The sequence below is a fragment of the Mastomys coucha genome, unplaced genomic scaffold, assembly GCF_008632895.1.
Source record: "Mastomys coucha isolate ucsf_1 unplaced genomic scaffold, UCSF_Mcou_1 pScaffold8, whole genome shotgun sequence".
Classification (NCBI taxonomy): domain Eukaryota; kingdom Metazoa; phylum Chordata; class Mammalia; order Rodentia; family Muridae; genus Mastomys; species Mastomys coucha.
In genome coordinates, this window is record NW_022196914.1 from 71898561 (window position 1) to 71918377 (window position 19817).

A 19817-nucleotide genomic window follows, 5' to 3' on the forward strand; every position below is an offset into this window, starting at 1 on the left:
ACATACACACACACACATATTTTTTTTAAGTAAAAAGAACTTTTATTTTAAGATACCAGATGAGCTGCCTAGAGGTACATACATGTCTCTGATTTCAGCACTGAGAAGGTAGAAGCAAGATAACCCCCAAGTTCAAAAGCAGCCAAGTTCAAAAGTAAGCTCCATGTCAACACACACATGGGCACAAACAGGAAGTTTAAAGGATGTCTTATATTCTAGATTGATCATACTTATGATTTTATACATTCAAACACATTGCTTTATTATAAATTCCATTCATTTACCTTGCTTATTGTAAGTATATATTACTTTGATCTAATATAACAGGGTATTTTGCTTCAACAAAGATGGTTAATTCTATCAACTAAGCTGGACTGAGAAGAGCCTAAGAGATTAAGAAAACATTGTGTGCGTCTAAGTGTACACTTCCACAGAATTAAGGGAAGGGCCTGCCCCAAATATAGATGGTACCCTAATGAAATGAGACAACTAGATGGGAGGAAAAAGAATAAAAGCCAGTAGAGTTAGCTAGTGCAAACATTCTCTGCTTCCCTCTCTGCTTTGAGAGCCACTCTGCTCTGCCCTTGCACCAAGATGGACTGAAGATACAGGCTAAAATCTTTCCTTGAAATGGTTTCCTTGAGGTTTTTAATTACAAGAAAAGTCTAAAAGATAACTTTTAAAAAGACTTACAAGGCTAAGGCATAGTTCATTGGTGTATTCTTTCCCTAGGTACTCTATTTATGTTACCCTAGGCTCTATCTCCAGCTCCAAAAATACATGAAGTATACCTAGGCTTGATAACATTTTCATGTATACCTAGAACTTGGAAGAAAAAGGTATACAAGTTCAGAGCTAACCTAAATTACAGAGTTTAGATCTTCTAAAGAGGGAGGGAGAGAAAAGGGAGGGAAGGGGGAAGAGGATGAAAGAAATGGAGAGAAGGGAAGAGGAGAGATTGAGGAGGAGGGGGAGATAAAAGGAAGAAGAGGAGGATTTCCAGAGATTTCCACCAAATCACAAAGTTCTATAGTAGACAGGAAAATTGGGATAAAAGTTAGTTTATTGGAACAGAAATTACTTGGCAAAATTAGGTCACAGTACCACCTCAAAAGAGAAAGCAGGAGAAAAAAAACAAACAAAAAACAGGCCGGGCAGTGGTGGCATGGCACACGCCTATAATCCCAGCACTTGGGAGGCAGAGGCAGGCAGATTTCTGAGTTGGAGACTAGCCTGGTCTACAGAATAAGTTCCAGGACAGCCATGGCTACAAAGAGAAACCCTGTCTCCAAAAACCAAAAAATAAAAATAAAAAAAAAAGAAATTTAAAATCTGGTTCTGTCACCTAACCCCTTAGGTAAATTATTTAATTGTGACTCAAGATGGCTCAGAAGTTAAGAGCATCTGCTGCTCTTGTAGAGGACTTGTTTGACTTCCAGAATCTACATGTTGCTGAATGATGATTATCAACCTGGAACTGTATCATATTTACCTAGGGATATAAAATTTAGTTGCTACACAAAATGAAAATAAGTTCAGAATAGTATTTTACTTTTCTCATTAATACCTTAAAAACTAACTTGTAAGCCTTGATATGGGTTCAGAAGAAACAATACTTGTATAACCTTGGCAAAACATTTGAAATCCCTGTGCCTACTACATTTGTAAAGTGTCAGTAAACAGGCCTTCTCACATAGTGTCCATGAGGACTAAAACTTAAAAGGCTCAAAATACCCTAGAACATGGTATAAACACTGATAAATATTACTTAGTAGTTATTAGGATTCATTCACTGTTGAACAAGGCAGAATACCCTATAATCCCAGTATTCATCAGTTTGAGGCAAGAAACCACAGAAAGTTCAAGATCAGCCTGGGAAATATGGAAAGATCCTGTTTCAAAAATATGTAAAATAAAAGATTATCTACAACAACAAAGTTTTAATGGACAAATATGCCAAGTATAGTGAAATTACCTGTGATCTCAGCAATAGAGGCTGAGGCAGGAGGATTTGTAAATTCTAAGCCAGATCAGGCTACAAAGCATAGAATGGAGAAGGGGAGAGGGGAGAGGAAATGGGGGAGAGGACAGCTGTGGCTATCTTTATTCTTAAATACTTCTCTGAAGATATACAAATGGCCCAATTAGTATATAAAAATATCCTATGAGTCATTAGAGAAAGTATATCAAAAACTGTTTACAAATGGACCACTAGTGGCTGGACAGAGAGCTGATTGGTGAGAGCCCTTGCTGCTGCAAAGGTAAGGTTACCAGCACCCACATCAGACACCTCACAAATGCCTGTAACTTCAGCTCCATGGGATCCGGTGCCTCTGCCTCTAGCATGCACTTACACAAACACACAAACAATTTTTTAAAACAAGTGGTGGGGGTGGTATTTGCAGCCCTTTAATCTTGGCACTCAGGAGGCAGAGGCCAGCACGGTCTACAGAGTGAGTTCCAGGACAGCCAGAGCTACACAGAAAAATCCTGTCTGGAAAATTCAAGAATGTTATTGGGGAGGGTGGGCCTAGAGAGTTTACCAAGAGCACTGGATGCTCTTCCAGAAGACCTGGGTTCTCATTCTCAGTTCCCAGCATCCACATGGCAGTTCACCTGTGTCTGTAACTCCAGTTCCAAAGAATTCAATGCCTTCTTCTCATTAGACACAAATGTGGTACACTTACAAATATGTAGGCAAGATGCATACATATAAAAAAATTTTACAAATGCTAACTGAAAGACCGGTAAAAAAAGCATAAACAGTAAAGAGAGGTGAGGTTATAGGTCAGCACTTGTCTCAAATATGATTAAAGTTCATCCTTTAATATGGACCCCTAAAAAAGAAAAATAACAAAATACCTTACCTCCACAAGTCATAGAGCAGCTGGAAAGTTAATAAGCCTATTAAGAACACATAAATACAGAATTCGACCTGCTCTAGGAGAACCAAGCAGATCCTAGCTGATGTTGACAGGTATTTAGTGAAAAACCTAAAGGGAGCCAAAACACCAGCTAAGTTTTTTCTTTTTTTTTTAAATATTATTTATTTTTTATTATTATTTGTATGAGCATACTGTAGCTGTCTTCAAACACACACCAGAAGAGGGCATCAGATCCCATTATGTGGTTGCTGGAAATTGAACTCAGGATCTTTGGGAAGTGCAGTCAGTGCTCTTAACGGATAAGCCATCTCTTCAGCCCTAATTAAGCTTTTTTGATTATGTATTTTGGGAAGGTATCTGAGACTTTTTACAGAATAGGATGAAAAGCAAACAAGTAAGTTAGCTGCTTCCTTAAAGGAAAAAAAATTCTAGCATAAGCAAATCAAACTTATGGGGCAGCAAGGTTGTATGTCTTAAGAAGTAAAAAAAATCACAATTTCAGATTGGCATGAATGGAATCCAGGTAATGCCATTAACAAAAACAAGAAAAATAGTTTAGAGTAATATAATAAAAATAAAACACCGTCAAACACTGTTTGACATATAAACCCAATTAAGTAGATTCTCTTATTATATATAACTTTACATACAATTTCACAATTACCATATTTCCATCAGTTTAATGAAAAGGCAAAAAAATTACAGTAAGTACAATATCACATTTCCTTTTCTAGATATCTCATATCCTCAAAAATTACCCTTTCTTAGATCATTCCTGCTTCTAAATAAACTATTATATCAAAGTCTCATCAGGGTCTGTGACATAGCTTCCCAAGTAAAGTCACTTGCTGCAGATCCTAATGACCTAAGCTGGATGGCCGAAATACACATATTTGAAAGAGTCCAATTTCTGAGAGCTGTCCTGACTTTCGCATGAATGTAGGTGTGCACAGAGACTTGCATTATAAGTGACACTACAGTGGTGTGGATCTGTAATTCCTCTAACTGAGAAGGCAGAAAGAAGAGGATATCACCAGCAGCTTTAAAAACAAAAATCTATGTAGTAATTTCAGTCCAAAAGCAGAAAGAAAAGCACTAATATTTAGATCCACACCTGTAAGAAATTATATGGTTGAAAACCATTTTAATTTTATAAATAAAAGCAAAGATCATCCAAATAGTTATCAACAAATAGCAAAACTAAACAGCAGCTTCTATTTTTTTAGCTTCTCCAACCTCTATAGTATAATCAGGGTTAACCTAAGAAGAATGGTATACAAGAAAAAAATAACACCAAGGAAAATGTTCAAATAGAAGGACAGTATAAGTAAAGTATAATGACTGAGGGTACTGACTGGGCTGGGGCTAGACTTTGTCTAGCATAGATGAGGAAGTGAGTCGAAAGCATAACAATTAAAGAGTACAGACTGGGCTGAGGACACTACTCAGGTGAGAGCTTGTCTAGCACGAAAGCACATCCTCAACACAAAATAAAACAAAAACCATCAGGGAGATTAAGAGAATAGGGAGAGTCAGATCACTTGGATTCTAATTCTAAGCAAACAACTTTCTCACACCACAAATTACACTACTCTCCTCAGAGACGGATATCATGTAAAAGTGAGAAGCAGAACACGACACCATAATCTGTAACTGCTAGCTATTGTAATTACTGAAAACAATCATTTAGGACAAGAGTAAGAGAAACTGTAAGTGTGAAAGGGAGGAGTTTTTTGAGGGGTCTCCTCTGACCCCCATTTTTTGAGCTTAACTGCTCTGAAACTGTAGACTAGACCTACCTGTCTCTTGAATGCTGGCACACACCACCACTCAGGACCTACTTCAATTTCTTAACTCACATTAAAAATACACTTTTATACAAATAACTTCAAAAGCCAAATAATATACAGGCTCTCCCAAGTGATAGATGAATGTTCTCATCTCATCAATTTTTACATAAATTAAGACAAAACCAATTAAAATGCTGCACACAAGACCTGGCATGGCAACATACAGGTGAATTTCAGAATATTTACATCAGGAGGACCCCATATTCCAGGCCACCCTCAATACATAACTGTCTCAATATTTTTTAACTTTTAAGAACTACTAAAGAACTTTCAACACAGAAAACATATATAACCCAATCTGTTAGAATATAGAGAACTGAACTCTAATTCCAACTTCAGAGCAGAAAATAAATGTTAAACATAACTATCCGAATACTAACTTTTAGACTATCACTTCTTTTGATTTTAGGAAACTAACATAATTCAACAGGTTAGCAAGGGGGAAAACTGTTTAGAAATAAACAATTTGCTTAAGTTATAAAACCTTGGAAAAGTGTATTAAACCGCTGAAAAGGTATTAGATTAAATAAACTAAACATGGCTATATTAATCTTTACTAATGGTTGAATTAAAAAAACTCCAGAATGCCCCACACACTGAAAAATTAAACGTAATAACTAATAGCAACTACAAACCAGTCTAGGTTGAAGAACTGGCCCAGTGGATAAAAGCACATACTGTTGTTGCAGATGACCTGAGTTTGACTCCAGGCACTAACATCAAGCAGCTGACAACTGCCTTTAACTTCAACTCCAAGTGATCTAATACCCCTCCAACCTCCCCCTCAACCAATCAAGCAATAGTTAAAGTAAGAATATAGAGAGAGAATTACTAAAGAGTCCTACATTTGTTAAAAGAATTTCAGCTACAGCAAATACTATCCAAAACTTTAAAAAAAACCTGTCTATGAACTTAAGCCAGCAGGAGGAATAGACCTTATATATACATGAATGATGTTATATACATGATATACATATTATACATATGTAATATATACAAGTATATATTATATATATAAAGATTAAGTCAGGGGCTGGAGAGATAGCTCAGCGATTTAGAGCACTGCCTGCTCTTGCAGAGGTCCTGAGTTCAATTCCCAGCAACCACATGGTGGCTCACAACCATCTGTAATAGGATCTGATGCCTTCTTCTGGTGTGTCTGAGGACAGCTATAGTGTACTCACATACATAAACTAAAAAATTCTCTTAAAAAAAAAAGATTAAGTCAACTTGCTCTGTTCTTGTGCTTTTTTCCAGTAATCTTTAACCAAAGGGTATGGAATACAAACTGCTTCAATAATGTGTTTCAAAAAACTTGTCTGTAATGAGTTAAAACATATGGAATTGTTGTGCCTTAAAACAAAACTATTTCTTAAGATATCATATGTAAAGCCAAATTTGCATTATTTTGTGTTACACTACTTCTAAACTAGATCTCTAAACGGTCAAACTCACACTTAAAAAAATAAACTAGGAATCAAGACACATGACATTTACAATGACATTTACAATGTAAAACCAACCAGACGTATACTGTGTAGGATTTTTCTACGTTTCCACTACTCAAGTGATTCCACTACTAAAGTGATTACTGAGCAGATGCATTTAAGTTTTTTCAACTTTAAAAATGCAAAAACTTTTAATAAGATTGTAATGTCTGAAACATTTGTTAACCTTAAAATCTTCTGCATTTCAATTTACTATATAGCTAAATGGCTGCCTATTTTCAGACTATCCAGAAATTTAATCAAAAACATTTTTTTCCAGAAACTGAAAATTTTCAGTTTCCAAAAATAACACAGGATCAATTTGACTCTTATTATTGATCACAACTGAACATCTAATTTGTTCACTGTAGAAGTACTTACAAATTCCAAAAGGACTGCACAGGAAGGTGTTGATTTTTTCTCTATAAGCTTTATGTTTTCCAGTTTGTTTTTTTATTTTGTATCCTCTGAAATATCCAAGTTCTTTGAAGATACTTAACCTATGACTATTTGACATAGAGTTACTTGAAGTCAGCTACCCATATTTATTTTGAAGTTTTCATATGGCTAGATCCAGAATTAGCCAAGTTCCTTGGATTCGAGAGCAAGGTCTTCTTTACTATTCCATGTATTTGTCACTGTTGTACTTATCCACTCCAGATGAAATATCCAATTTATGTGCCAAAAAGCAGAAACAAAAAGAAAAATTTCACATCTGAAGATTACTCCTAAACATCAGCGTACATAAACAGACAAATAGCTATCTCAATACTACCATGCTGGTGTCAAATTGGAACATCTTACATTCCCAAGTAAATAAAAGATAAAAAGAAAAAAACTCTGTATTCTTTCAATGTCTTCATTTAGAAAAGATGTCCCATTGTAAAATGAAAAAAGCTGAAGTCAAAAATTACTAAAACTTTTAATAAAGGTAAGAAGAACTGCCACAAAACTTCAGCAATATTTAAACAGTAATTTGAAACTGCTGAAACTACTTGGTACACAAATCAAACATATCTTACAGTTTTGGCTGAAGAACACCAACAGGAGAGGGGAAGAGACAAAAATAACAGCAGATGAAATACTTTAACCACTTATATAATCCGTTTGAACCAAAATACTGAAGAAATGGCTGGGTCTCGTTGAATTTGTTCACTACTATCAATTCACTTCAGAGATGATTCTTGTCAATTTTAATAAACTTCTGGGGCAAAATTGCCCAAAACAAAAACAAAACTGTAATTCCAAAATGGCCACTTGAAATATCCGAGGCCTTTTAAACAAAACCTAGATGATGATCTTCATATCTGCCAAATTCAATCACCTGTAAAAGTTGTAGTAAAAAAAAAAAAAAAAACTCGTCAGTTTTAATTTTCAAATCAAAATTAACCCCCACTTTGGAAAAAATTAACCTCTGGGAAAATTTTTTATCCACATAGTCCTAAAGAGAGAGCTGGGGAAAAAAGTCGTTTCCTAGCACTCGATGAAAGTCTACTGAAGGAAGGGGGGAGAAAACTGGGTGACCGTATCATGAGGACGAGTTCCGATTTGAAGTGGGAACTGGGTGCAGGTAGACTACAGGAGGCTGCATGTACCAAACTTCAAACTTTGAGCAAATATTAAAACTACGAGACTGGCACACCGTCTTACCACTGATCATCCCTAATTCTACCCCATGTGCCAAAGGAAAACAAATGGACAGGTGGTGCTGCGGCGGAGCGTTAGTAAACCCAACTCCGAGAATGAGAGGCGAGAGGAGAATGACGCTCCTTCTTTCCTAAAGGCAATCTCGGAGAGAATGGAGCAGCTGGACTTTACCCACTAAGGCTGAGTGGGAAGGTGGGAGGGGAGCGTGGCAAGAAGAGTGGCTAAGATTCGCCCGAGGGCTGACTCCCCAGCCGCGGAGGACAGAGGTGGGCTAGAGGGGTACGCTCCCATTTCCTTGAATTAAGCAAACAGGTTTCGGCCAAAACTCCAGGTGCGGGACCCGACTCGCCCACCATGTTCAGGACTGTTGTGTCCTCCCTCCCCCGAAAAATAACAGGTCCCGTCCGACTCGGAGCCGACGCGACTTCGGAGCGCAGGTTAGCGCTCGCCTCCGCGAGCAACAGCCACAAGCAACTGCTCCGGAGCCGGGCGCGGCGGGGAGGGCGAAGCGCCGCCGAGCCCACGGCGGAAGGCCACAGCTCGGCCGCGACTCCCCGGGCCCCCGGGCCCCCGGGCCGGCTTGGCGGTGCCCAGGAAGGCGCGTGCCGGGGCCCGAGGCAGCCCGACGCCGCGGACGCCCAGCCGCTCTCGGCCTCCGCCGAGCACCCCCCCACGGCCGCCGAGGCCCGCCGCCCACCTCGCCGCCCCGCCGCGGCCGCCGCCGCCTCCGCTCCGCCGGGCTGAGTCAACGCCGAGGGCGGGCGCCCCGCGCCTCCCGCCGCCCCCCGGCCGCCCGCCCGCCCGCAGCCTCACGCCTCGCGCCACCGACCAACGCCGCTCCCGACCCCTCAAGCCCCAACGCCGCCACGGGCACCCCTTGGTCCCCGGGACTCCCGTACGGGGCCCAGGGGACTGTGTTACCTTCTGCCCCACCAGAGGTGCCCCTGGCCTGGGGGTGCCGCTGCGCTCGATCCCGGGAGGAGGTTTTCGGTACTTTGAATAATCCCCTTTTGCCGCTTTTCCCTCCCCCACAACCAGTCTCAGTCCCAAAATGGCGCCGACCCGATCCGCAATGTTCTGGGCCAAGTCTCGCGAGATCGTGGAAGGTGGCGAGGCGGGGAAGGAACCAGAGAGGTTGAGAAGGGAGAGAAGGAAGGCGGGGCGAGGCGGAAAGAGGAGGAAGAAAGGGTGTGGAAGCCGCCGTGCAAACGAACCCACTGGGCGGGGCAGGAGGAGGAGGGCCTCCAGCACAGAACCTTCGGGCCCGAGTAACCGCTCACGCCCCGGTCAGAGAAGCTCCGCCCTCTACGTCGGCGCCTGGAGGAGGGGAAGGGGCGGGGCCAGTCCGGAGGCGGGGCTTGAGGCGGACCCGGAGGCTGGGCCGCGCGCGGGGGGTCGGGGGGCGGGGTCGGGGGGCGGAGGCTCGGCGCGGTGACGTCAGGAGCAGCTGGAGCCGGGGATTACCCCCTGCTGCTGACGTGAGGACGGTGAACAATCCGGAACGTTCGGTGGAAGGGGGAATTCCCGGCCGTTCCCTGAGGAGCGCCTCTGTGCAGCCGCGGGCCCTCCCCGAGCTCGGGACCGTGGGCTGAAGACGACGAGCGCGGGCGGGCGGACTGGCGGGCTCGCTCGCTCGCAGGGCGCGCGGCGCTCCCGAGTCGGCCAGGCCGCGAAGGCGGGAACGGCCGGCGGCGGGCGCCGGTTCGGCTCGACCTGAAGCCGCGGTGGCTCGCAGACCGCTCGGCGGGGGCGCTGAGCGCTTAGGTGGGCGGAGCCGGCCCTGCCTGAGGGATTGGGCGCGGCGGTCGCGCGCCACGCGGAGCGTGCGGGGACGTTAACGCGCGGAAGCCGGATTAGGGAGGCGCGCGAGGCTCGGCTGCAGCCTCGGTTCCCCCGAAGGGCGAAGGGCTGCCAGATAGCCTCGCGCTAATAATTCATGTTTCTAACCACTCCAAAGGAGATGGATTATTTCATCAGCGTCGTCCTGGGAATCTGCATAGCACAAACGATTGTTTTTTTTAAATAAATGTTACGGTGTTCACTTTCCCTACAAGTACATGTCGCCCAAGGTTCACACTGGAAAGGGTAGAGATTTCATTTCAAGAGGAAAAAAAGTAGAAGAAACGAGGGGGGAAGCGTCCTAAAGAGAGAAAATAAATATTTGCCCCCACCTATCGAACCACAGGAACCGTCATTTCGCAAGAACTTTTTTGTATGCATTATAGGGTTTGTAGTTGTGCGTTGCCCCTATAAGTTCTCTGAAACACCACTGCAATGTAAACTCACCTTAATTTGTACCTCAACCTTGACCCATCTTGCCCCCTACATACAAAGGGAAAGAACTTAAAATTAAAGGGTGCTTTTTTAATCGTGCCAGTGTCTAAGATATGTTTTCCTCATTTACATATTTTAGAAGTTTTAGCTAGTTTCATATTTTAGAAGTCTTCCAGTTACTCTCTGGACCTTGGCTACTCAACATACCGGGTTTAAACTTCCCTAAAACAAGTGGGTTTGTGTACTGGGCGAGTGGGAGAGGGAAAGGCAAGGATTCTTGTTGCTTTCTCTAAGGAGTTAATGTACATAACCTTGAATGCCTGATCCTTCTGCCTCTGCTTTCCAAGTGCTGGGATCACAACCATGCCCCACCACACCTAGCTCTGTTTTAGGTCTTAATCCAAACTCTTTCCACCACACCAGACTTGGTTCCATTAACAAAAGAAAAAAAAAAACGTGTTTAAAGAGAACCTGGGTTGCTTTTTATTATAGCTAGGATCTCAGCTGTGTAGCCCAGGCTGGCCTGGAGTTCTCCTTATCCCTTCAAAGCCACACCACCTGGTTTCTATTTCTAAGAATCAATATCAGCTGAGCAGTGGTGGCACATGCCTTTAATCCCAGCACTTGGGTGGCAGAGGCAAGTGGATTTCTGAGTTCAAGGCCAGCCTGGTCTACTGAGTGAGTTCCAGGACAGCCAGGGCTACACAGAGAAACCCTGTCTCAAAAAAACAAAAAGAATTGATACCAAACTGGGCAGAACTGGAAGAGGGGGAAATTTATAAGGACATGAGAAGAAAAAGAAGCCCCTTTCACCAAGAGTCAAGAATTTAATGCAATGAACAACGCCTGCCACAAAGAGTACTTTGTATAGAAAACTATTCCAAAGAAGTTAAAATATCCTGGAGCCATGGCTTACACCTGAAATCCCAGCACACTCTTTTGAGTTCAGATTAGCCTAGTCAACATAGCAAAGTTCCAGGCTAGTCAGGGCTCCAAATGAGACCCTGCCTCAGATTTAAAAGAAGAATGTTTAAATAGCAATGACCTGTGAATAGGTAAGAACATGTAACCTTCAATATGGTCTTACTCCATTCCCAGTTATTTTCTAGAAATTTGAATCAAGAAACAGAAACAACATTCCTAACTTCTGTCATCTCTTACAACCCTAGTGATTTAGGGTTTGACTTTGGTGGGAGAAGGGGCCAGGACAGGATTTCTCTATGTAACCTTGGCTGTCCTGAAACTCACCCCGTAGACCAAGCTGGCTTCCAACTCAAGAGATCCTCCTGCCTTGGCCTCCCTAGTGCTGGGATTAAAGGCGTGCACCACCACTGCCCGGCTCTCTTTTGTATAAGCTAAGAGCTTTTTTTGTTTTTGTTTGTTTGTTTGTTTGTTTTTTTCCCATCTTACAGGTAAGAGTGAAAACTGGGAAGTTGAAAAATACACCAACTGAGAAATGGGTTTTTTAAAAAATAATAATAATAATAATAATAGAGCTGGAAAGATGGCTCAGCAGTTAAGAGCACTGGCTGCTCTTCTGAAGGTCCTGAGTTCAAATCCCAGAAACCACATGGTGGCTCAAAACCATCTGTACACCTACAGTGTACTCATACACATTAAATAAATAAATAAATCTTTAAAAAAAAAACAAACAAACAGCCAGGGCTATACAGAGAAATCCTGTAAGAAAAAAAGAAAAAAAAAAAAAAAAAGGAAAGTAGCAGCCCCAAGCCCCTGGGTACTGAGACTCTAGAGCCACAGAAATTGGATTGTGTTCTCCTCCAATTACAGACTTAAAAGGCAGAATTTTGAAAGTCAAGCAAAGCCAAAGTTTATTCAGAGAGGACAATTTTATCTGTGTTTAAAAGAAAAGCCTGCAGGCAGGTAAGCTGTCAATCTCAGCAGCTGCCCAGATGTGAAGGAAATGATAAAGAGAAAGGCTTTGACTTAAGCCAGCAAGGAGGTCAGATGCTTAGTGGACAGGAAACTCTAGAGAAAAAATTAAAATGCTCAGAACCAGAAGAGACATGACTAATAGGAAGGGTTCCAGGGGCTAGGGATTCTGGGAAGTAAAAAAGCATTATCTCATTAAAGAGAAAACTTTCTAACATCTTTCTTGAGGAGAGTAGGACCTTTTGGGTTTTTTGTGGTTTGGTTTGTTTGGTTTGGTTTGGAGACAGCATTTCTCTGTAACAGCCCAGAAGGTTCTAGAAATTGCTTTTAGACCAGGCTAACCTGAAACTCCACTGAGATCGACCTGCCTCTGCCTGCAGTGCTGGGATTAAAGTCATGCAGTACTGCCACCTACTCCAGAACCTTTCTTCTTAAGCATAAAGAAACAAATATTCTCATAACGGGCCTCTACAGTCACTGTGTCAGTATGATCTCCCAACCCCACAAACTAATAAATAATAATTCAAATAATCATCACAGCGGGACTTTTGCTTTAAACATTGTTGTGCATATATTTGAATATATGAAATAGTATGTATTTGACTATTCTATTTATTTTTTCAAGACAGTGTTTCTCTGTATAGCCCTGGCTGTCCTGGAATTCACTCTGTAGACCAGGCTGGCCTTGAACTCAGAAATCTACCTGCCTCTGCCTCCCAAGTGCTGGGATTAAAGATGTGTGCCACCACTACCTGGCTGAATATCCTATTTTATAACTAATATTTAAAACTTAAATTTCCACACTCATAAGATGGCTCATCAGGTAAAGGCATTTGCAGCCAAACTGACTTCAATCCCTGAAACCCATATTGTGGAAGAAGAGAACCCACCTCCTACAAGTTGTCTCCTAAGAGAAACACAAACTCACTTGTGCACTCGCTCACACACACCCCACAGTAAACAAGTAAAATAACTAAGTGTGCAACAAATAAAAAGAATACAGTATATGTTTGAAATAAAATATTTATGTGGAAAACCTTTAAAAATTATTTTGAGCCGGGCGGTGGTGGCACATGCCTTTAATCCCAGCACTTGGGAGGCAGAGGCAGGCAGATTTCTGAGTTCAAGGCCAGCCTGGTCTTCAGAGCTACACAGAGAAACCCTGTCTCGAAAAAGCCAAAAAAATAAAAAAATAAAAATAAAAAATAAATAAGTAAATAAAAAAATATTTTGAAATCTGGCATTCCTCTTCTGTGTTCTCACTAGAAAGCCCTATCTACTTCCACAAGTGATCTTAAAAAAAAAAAAAAAAAGAGGATCCTAGAAGGTCTCTTCAAGTCTCTTCAAGAGCAGTAAAGGATCTCAACCTCTGAGCTGTATCTCTGCAGCTCCTAATTGCTGCATGTTTACCTATCTTTACCACCAGACTCAAAGATCCTGAAAAGCAGTATTATGTCTCTCGGCTTGTCCACAGCCACCAGTACAGTTTCAGCCAAGCTCTGAATTCCCAGGAATGTTTGTTGAATGCATGGCTTCCCGCTGTGAAGATTAACTTTAATTGCCAACTTGATTGAACTGAAGACTGCCTACAAGATGAATAAAGCACACCTCTGAGGGTGTCTGTGAGGGCAATTACAGGGATCAAGAGGGCTCTGACCTAATGAATGGATTAACCATTGATGATTTCATTAATATGATGAATGCCATTCTTGGGAGGTAGGAGGTGGGGATGTGTCCTGGTGGGCTGTATTTTGCCCTAGCCCTTTCCCATCTCCCCTGCTTTGCTCCCCGCTCACTACGATGAGCTCCTCTGCTTTGTCCAGTTCCCGCTGCCCTCTTCCTGCCTGGCCCTGGTAACAGCAGAGACTAGCACACCCACCTTTAGACTTTGTGTTAACTACACAGTCTGTACTCGGAGTTCCTGTTATCCTTGAAAGTTCTACCCAAGAATTCTTTCCTTTGCCTCCTCCGCTTCTCAAAGTGTTACTATCTTCAAAGACCCAGTTGAAGCAACAATACCCCACAAGATAAAGCGTGACTGTCCTCTGAAACTATATGACCTCCTTTGTAACCTTTCCTGCTAGAGGCTATGGGACACTGTTTTTTTGTTTTATTTTGTTTTGTTTTTAAATATTTATTTATGGCCGGGTGGTGGTGGCGAATGCCTTTAATCCCAGTACTTGGGAGGCAGAGGCGGGCGGATTTCTGAGTTTGAGGCCAGCCTGGGCTACAGAGTGAGTTCCAGGACAGCCAGAGCTATACAGAGAAACCCTGTCTCGGAAAAAAAAAAAAAGATTGTTTAAATATTTATTTATTTATTTTATGCATATGAGTACACACTGTACCTGTACAGATAGTTGTGAGCCTTCATCTGGTTGTTGGGAACTGACTTTTTCCGGACCTCTGCTCGATCCAGTCAACCCTGTTTGCTCTGGCCCAAAGATTTATTTATTTATTTATTTATTTACTTATTTATTTTCGAGACAGGGTTTCTCTGTATAGCCCTGGCCGTTCTGGAACTCACTCTGTAGACCAGTCTGGCCTCGAACTCAGAAATCCACCTGCCTCTGCCTCCCAAGTGCTGGGATTAAAGGCATGTGCCACCACCGCCCAACGACACTGCTCTTTTTTACATTTTCTTTTACTAGCTTGCCCCCCCCCCCACCTTGTCGTGTTGATAAGACCTTGCAATGTAGCTGTGGCTATCCTTGAACTTTCACAATCCTGCCTCTGCCTTCCAAGTGCTCAGATTATGGGCATGCCTCACGAAGTCTGCCTTTCAGGGACTTAGTTCTATTCATCCGCTTTGCCTGCCAGTGTTCAACCCATAGTAGAATTCAATAAAAGGAAGTTTTTTTGAGACATGATCTTGCTATGCAATTCAAACTGACCCCACACTCATATTCTTCTACCTGCCTCCACCCCTTGAGTGCCAGGATTATAAGCCTGTCCCCCTCCACCCCCCCTGCATGGCTAGTAAGTTGAGTTTTACTGCTTACTGATGCTTGGAGCCCCCTTAGTATATTACTAGTCAGTTGATGGAAGTACCTGGTACCTATACAGCTCCTGTTCTATCATTAGCAGACCAGTCTCCAAGGTTACGGAGACTGTACAGGCAAGGTACAATACAAAGAAGTCTCCCCGTCTTTTCACTGTTGAGGTTCTGCCCCTGCACAGATAATTGAAACAGAAGCTCAAATGCTTTACTTAGAGAAAAGTCAGAAATACAGAGAGTTTCTCTCCTGGCGAGTTTCACAGATATGTGTTGCTGATCAATGAGTCCCTCTCCTCAAAGGATGACACAAAGGAAGAACTCTTGCTCTCTCTACTACAGTAGCCCCAGCACCTAATACAAGGCTGGCCTTATAAAAAGGTAGGCAATACCTTAGAAAGAATGAACAGTTAATAAGCATTATTATGTATTATTTATTTAGCCAGAGTAGGGATTGGTACATGCTAGGCAAATATTCCAAACCCAAGTTTGTTTGTTTGTTTTTAAAGAATGATTTCAGGGGCTGGACAGATGTCTCTGCAGTTAAGAGCACTGGCTGCTCTTCCAGAGGTCCAGAGTTCAATTCCCAGGAACCACATGGTGGCTCACAACCATCTATAATGGGATCCAATGCCCTCCTCTGAAGTATCTGAAGACAGCAACAGTGTACTCATTTACATTAAATGAATAAATAAATCTTTAAAAAAAAAACCAAACTATTTCAGGAATACAGCGTTGTAGTTTTGCTTTGTTTTAGCTATCATTGTGAGAACACTAAAGAGATGTCTCAGTGGGGAAGAGCACTGACTGAATGTCTACAGGAACCACGCTCAATTTCAATTCCCAGAACCCACATGGCAGGGTTGTTTTTTGGTTTTTTTTTGGGGGGGGGGGGTTTTTTTTTTTTTTTTTGGTTTTTCGAGACAGGGTTTCTCTGTGTAGCTCTGGCTGTCCTGGAACTCACGCTGTAGACCAGGCTGGTCTGGAACTCAAAAAATCTGCCTGCCTCTGCCTCCTAAGCGCTGGGATCAAAGGCGTGTGCTGCCACCACCCGGATGCAACTCTTGTTTTTGTTTTTTAATGTATATGAGTACACTTTCTTCAGACACATCAGAAGAGTGCATCAGATCTCATTACAGATGGTTGTGAGCCATCATGTGGTTGCTGGGAATTGAACTCAGGACCTCTGGAAGAGCAGTCAGTGCTCTTAACCGCTGAGACATCTCTCCAACCCCCCAGGATGCAACTCTTGTTACAAGGGATCCATGAGTTTTTCTGGCCTCCCTAGAGTTCAAAGATTGGCAATAAAGAAAACATTTTTTTAAAAAGGGAAAAAGAAAAAAGCATTAGAGGCATGATGGGGACAAGCCTGCCATTTTATCGAACAGTCACACCAAGTTTCTCCAGCACATGGACACCCTTTTCTTGGTACTCTTGTCTGGTCATCCAAAAGTTGTCTTTGTCTTTCATGATGTCTCTTAGGACTGCGCCACCCAAGAACACCATGTGCTTCCTGCAGGGTGGGTCTTCAATTCGGATCTTAAATTTTGAAAGTTTTTCCACATCTCCTTTCAGAACTCGTTCTAAGTAAAGCTGTTTAAGATCTCATTCCAACCTTGATGGCAGGCCAGGATATATGGTAGAACCTCCAAAAAGCACAATGTGTAAAATTCAGATCTGGTATCAATGTCAGCTGCCTGGATTGTGTTAAAAAGCAATTCAGCAACACCAACCCCCTCAACATTGATCAAATGAGGCTGAAATAAAGCTTCTGGTGCTTCAACTCTTTCTCCTCCAACCTTAATAATACGTCCATCTGGAAGTGTATATGACTCAACCAACACTGTGGTCTCTACGGCCAGCTTCTGCTCTTGTTCAATATTGCAACCCACATAACAAAGTTTTTCTTTAATCATGCGAACTGTCTCAAAATCAGCAGAATGGTTGCAGGCATAGCCTCACAACAGCAGCAGCTCGATAAGAGACGTGGTAATATCCCTCCCAGTACTATCCAGTCTCCTTGTAAGGTGAGGAAGAGAAACGCTTTCATCTGCTGGGCAAATGTGAATGACACCCTCTCCAGAGTCCACTACTACACCAGTCAGTAGGCCTTGAGCATACAAAGTCAGCACTGCCTGGATGGCTACACTGCACACACTTGTGATACACACACATACAGATACACAAAACACATTTAAAAAAATACAATTTCCCTGGGTCTTCAGATTTTTCATGTCTGAAACCTGGTTAAATAATCATTATGCTTTCCTTTTTAAATTAATGTTTATAATTTATTACTTGAAAATTTATACATATGTACAATATAGGGGCTGGCGAGCTGGCTCAGCGGGGTAAGAGCACCTACTGCTCTTCCAAAGGTCCTGAGTTCAAATCCCAGCAACCACTTGGTAGCTCACAACCACATGGAGGCTCACAACCACCCATAATGAGATCTGATGCCCTCTTCTGGTGTGTCTGAAGACAGCTACAAGTGTACTTAATGTATAATAATAAATAAAAGAGTGAGCTCAGAGTGAGCAGGAACTGAGTGAACAGGGATGACTAGAGCAAGCAGAGATCCTAAAAAATTTAATTCCCAAGAACCACATGAAGGCTCACAACCATCTGTACAGCTACCGTGTACAAATATACATAAAATAAATTAATTAATTAATCTTTAGAAAATAAAATAAAGAAGTAGAGGCAGAAGGATTCAATGTTGACCTTGAATGAAACCGTGTCTAAAAATGAATAAATAAAAGATTGCAACTTTGACAGGTTCTAAAATCACTCAACACACACACACACACACACAGAGGCAAAGCTTTGGGAACTTTTTTGAGTTAATGGCTGCCCATTGCAATTATATGGAAACCTTCACAATTATTCCCCTCAAACAAACTCATATTCCTTATAACATCAAGATCAACTGCCTAATGAGCATGTAGGAAAACTGACAGGCTAAAGGACATGAGCAAAGGAAACCATAGAAGGAAAACTAAGAATTTCCTCTTTGGTACCCTGGATTCGGGCTTTATATTTCTGAATTAGCATGAGTCAACCCAACATTAGTGAGCATAGTAGTTGTGCTCACACTCTGAATCTCCGGGACTGGACTAAGGTGGCAAGCACCTTTACACAGGGAGCCATCTTGTGGGCTTTTGTTAAAGGTTCCTAAGATGCCGGGCAGTGCTGGCGCATGCCTTTGATCCCAGCACTTGGGAGGCAGAGGCAGGCGGATTTCTGAGTTCAAGGCCAGCCTGGTCTACAGAGTGAGTTCCAGGACAGCCAGGGCTACACAGAGAAACCCCGTCTCGATAAACCAAAAAAAAAAGGTTCATAAGAATTTGTTGGGTCTTGTAGAGATGTCTAAAATCCCAGCACTCGGAAGGCAGAAAAATGAAAAGTTCCAGAACAGCCCAGATCCCATGAGACTTTAACTCAAAACAACAAAAATTCCAACAGTGTTAAAAATATGTATGGGAAAGCAAGGTCTTAGTACATACTTCAGAAGGAAATATTGTAAGTTTGTTGTGACCCTTCTAGATTTTTTTTTCTCAAAGAGGATATATGCCATTCACATAGACATGTATATTTTTGTAAAATTGGGGTATTATCTATACAATAAATACTCTGCAATTTGATTTTCCCATATGTATTAGTCAAGGTCCTCTAGAATCACAGAACTAATAAAATGTCTCTATATATTAAGAAAAAGTATTGGAATGACTTACAGTCTGCAGACCAGCAAACCCAACAATGAGCAGCCGGGAATGGGAAGTCTAAGAGTCTAGTAGATGCTCAGCCCCACAAGGCTAGGTGTTTTAGCTGGCCTTCTGTATAAGCTGGAATCCTGAAGAAGTAGGCGCCAACAGATATGCTGGCAAGTAAGAAGAGTTCCTTTTTCCGATGTCCTTATATAGGCCTCCAACAGAAAGTACGGCCCAAGTTAAAGGTGTGTACCACCATGTCTACACCTATTTGGAACTTGCTCTGTCCCAGGCTGGCCTTGAACTCAGAGATCTGCTTGCTTCTGCCTCCTAGGATTAGAGGTATATATCACTTTGCCTGAGCCTAAGCTTTTCATGGCCACTATGTGTCAAGATCCAGATCAAAATCCTGTGTCTTCCAGCCTCAAGATCTGGATCACAGGTATGCCTTCCATTTCTAGATTGTAGTTCATTCCAGATATAGTCAAGTTGACAACTGGGAATAGCCATCATAATCCACCCCTTGTCAACTTGACACAAATCATATCTCATGTCCAAATGAAAACAATAACCAGGTCATAAATACACCTAACATAAAACTCTCACATACTGCTTTGTAAATGCAGAATAGGTCAATGTCCCTTTGGGAAACATCCTTTTAGTAACAGAAAACCAAAAGCATTCATATTACTTTATAGTCCTCATTTCTGCAACTAATCCTCATTTTCTGTAACTGGTCACGTAGCCTTAAATGGATTTTATAACTACCTTCCTTTACTACCCATTCTGTATTTCCTCCATCTTCTGTAAACTCCTCAGCAGGTCTTGGCTCTTTCCTGGAGGAGTGACCCATACCTTCATTTCTGGTGGGTCTATGTCCTTTGTCATCCTGCTTGGATTAGACTGTTGTAGTTTAATCACAGGACATGGTAGTACTAAGAGAAGTCCTAGGGGAATCTCCCGTACTCCAGACATAATCCTTCTTACCTCCATTATGGAGAGGCAATCTAATTTCCCCATGGTAATCTGGATTTATCATTCCTCCTAACACTGTTATTCTTTTTTTTTTTTTTTTTTTT

At 42.0% G+C, this 19817-nt stretch overlaps 1 protein-coding gene and 1 pseudogene across 10 annotated transcripts in view; both read right to left on the minus strand.

The window, feature by feature from the left end:
- The window catches only part of Gpbp1 (GC-rich promoter binding protein 1), a 64124-nt gene extending 54895 nt beyond the window's left edge, over positions 1 to 9229 (minus strand). Inside the window, exons 1-2 of one of the 10 annotated variants that reach the window (XM_031360562.1) lie at positions 8791 to 9229; positions 6604 to 7546 (exon numbers count right to left, since the gene is read on the minus strand). The gene's annotated coding sequence lies outside the window, so the exon portion shown is untranslated. Of the gene's footprint in view, positions 1 to 6603; positions 7547 to 8222; positions 8405 to 8566; positions 8643 to 8790 lie in introns of those variants that run through there. The other 9 variants (XM_031360560.1, XM_031360564.1, XM_031360563.1 and 6 more) reach the window with 9 other exon arrangements.
- Positions 9230 to 16379: 7150 nt separating this feature from the next.
- LOC116083315 overlaps positions 16380 to 19817 on the minus strand; it is a 6825-nt pseudogene continuing 3387 nt past the window's right edge.